Genomic DNA, 2,536 nt, shown 5'->3' on the forward strand with positions numbered 1-2,536 from the left:
GAACCAGCCATAGGCTGAAAATCTCGATAATAAAGATAAAAAAAAAAAAAAAAAGAAAATATAAACATGTTAAGCATGTAGATACAGCAAAACTACTTGCATGTGTTCTAGAAATATCAGGTTTTAATCGACCTGCAATAAATTAATCACTAAATCTTATTTTAGATGGTGTGAAAATTATAATTTCCATGCACAAAAAACGGAGGACGAAACTTTTTCGTGTAAAATCAAGTATAATTTTAATTTCGAAAGTTTATTTCCTGAAACTACGTTTTAGACAAATGGACTATATTCTCCATTCATTAAAAGTTCAAAAAAGTTCACATATTTCAAAATACTGAGGGTGTCCATTCTGCCCCGGGTGTCCATAATGCCCCGCCTACCCCTAACTAAGGGATTAGCTGGAATGAAGTTTTCTGGATCTATTAATAAATAATTAAATTTTCAAATAAATCCAATTCATATAAAAATAATAAATCCAACAATATCCTTATAAATAAGATAAGGATGGAAAGGAATTTTATCAACATTAGAGTTTAATTCTAATGGATTATTAGACCCAGTTTGATGTAAAAATAATAAATGAATTCAGTAACAAATTTTGAAAACGACGTATAATCAATGGTGTAATTTATTACTGCGTTATAGTTAATGCTAATACAATAAAGAGTAAAATAAAATGAAAAGTAAAAAATCGAGTTAAAGTTGCATTATCAACAGCAAATCCTCCTCAAATTCATTGTACTAAATATGTTCCTAGATATGGAAAAGCCGATAAAAGATTAGTAATTACAGTAGCCCCTCAAAAAGATATTTGACCTCAAGGTAAAACGTATCCTAAAATCCTGTTGCTATTACTATAAATAAGATAATTACCCCAATTATTCATGTTGGAATAAATAAATTAGAATTGTAATAAATTCCTCGACCTACATGAATGAATAAACAAGCAAAAAAAAGAAGCTCCATTAGCATGGCAAATTCGTAAAAATCAGCCATTATTTACATCTCGATAAATGTGATTTACTCTATTAAAAGCAGTTTCAATATCTGCTGTATAATGTATTGCTAAAACTAATCCTGTTAAAATTTGAATAATTAAACATAATCCTAATAATGACCCAAAATTTCATCAAGCTGAAATATTAGAAGGAGCAGGTATTCCAGATAAAGGGAGAGTCTTTCGTAATGATTTAGTCATTAATTTATTGGTCGTAATGAACCATAGTTTTTTTTTTGTAATTTTTACTGTTACTAGTAAAGTTAAAAATAAATAATTCATTAATAATAAAGTAATTAGTTGGAAAATTATATATTTTATTTAATGAAACTATATCTGGAGCTCGATTTGAATAGGTCGTATGTGCTTTTGTCGATATAAAATTCGATCAGTTTATTTTAGTCATTGTAGCAATATGGCAGATATTTTGCAAACTTTCAATGATGGAACAGAAAGCCTGTTTTGTGAGGGATCTGCTGTTTGTATCAACTTTGCTCGATTTCAACGGTTTTCGCTATTATGAGCGAATCCAACTGATCGAATTTTTAATCGACAAAAGCACATACGACCTATTCAAATCGAGCTCCAGATATCTTCTATTAAAAAAATATTTATTATAGATATTTTTATTACAGTAGACGTTCGGTCGGTGCAAACGGTTTAACTGCAATGCTTTTTAACTGCAAGTCCGATAAGTGCAACAATTTTGCAGTTATCGCACCGCCATCCGTCAAAATTGTGCGCCATGTTAGCCCAAATGAACAGTCGGATGAAGTTCACGTTCATTTTACGTCAGTTGATGGTTTGTTGACACTGTCAGGCGTTTCAGTTATCGGATTTTCGTTCGCTAAGTGAAACGTAAACATGTTGCAGTTATCGAACGTCTACTGTAATTCATTATTACTAATAAAAGGTTCAATGATTGATTCATCAAAAAATGAAAAAAATATTAAGAATAATATAATTGTGAAAATACTAATAAATGTTAATTTTATTGATATAGAAAACATTTCATTAGATGAAAGAGATGTTACATAAATAAATAAAACTAATATTCCTCCTATAAAAAATTAAGAATGGCACATATGAGAATCAAAAGGTTTTTATAAATATTCCAGTTAATAAAGAAGTTAACAATGTTTGAATTAATAATATTAGACCTATAGCAAGAGGGTGTTTTATTTGTATAAAAATAAAACTAGTAATAAAACAGATTAATATAATTAATATTATAATATCAAGAAATAGTTTATAATAAAATATTAACATTGGGAGTTAATGAAAAGGAAGAATCTTTTTTCTTGAAGTTTTAAAAAAATAATTTTTATTTTTAGTTTACAAGACTAATGTTTTTTTAAACTATTAAAACTAATGATAAATTTATATATATATTATTTAATAATTATTATATTTATTTTTGGGTGCATTATTTTTATTTCTAGACGAAAACATCTTCTTTGCACATTATTAAGATTAGAATTTATAGTACATATTAATATTATTTATATTATTATTTTTATATTTAAATTTTATAAA

General features: G+C 26.9%; 2 pseudogenes; both read right to left on the minus strand.

The window, feature by feature from the left end:
• Positions 1-392: 392 nt before the first annotated feature.
• Positions 393-1,201, minus strand: LOC134290286 (cytochrome b-like; annotated as a pseudogene).
• On the minus strand, positions 1,201-2,269 carry LOC134290295 (NADH-ubiquinone oxidoreductase chain 6-like; annotated as a pseudogene).
• Between the last annotated feature and the right edge of the window lie 267 nt (positions 2,270-2,536).

The sequence above is a fragment of the Aedes albopictus genome, chromosome 1 (genome assembly GCF_035046485.1).
Source record: "Aedes albopictus strain Foshan chromosome 1, AalbF5, whole genome shotgun sequence".
NCBI classification, from domain to species: Eukaryota; Metazoa; Arthropoda; class Insecta; order Diptera; family Culicidae; genus Aedes; species Aedes albopictus.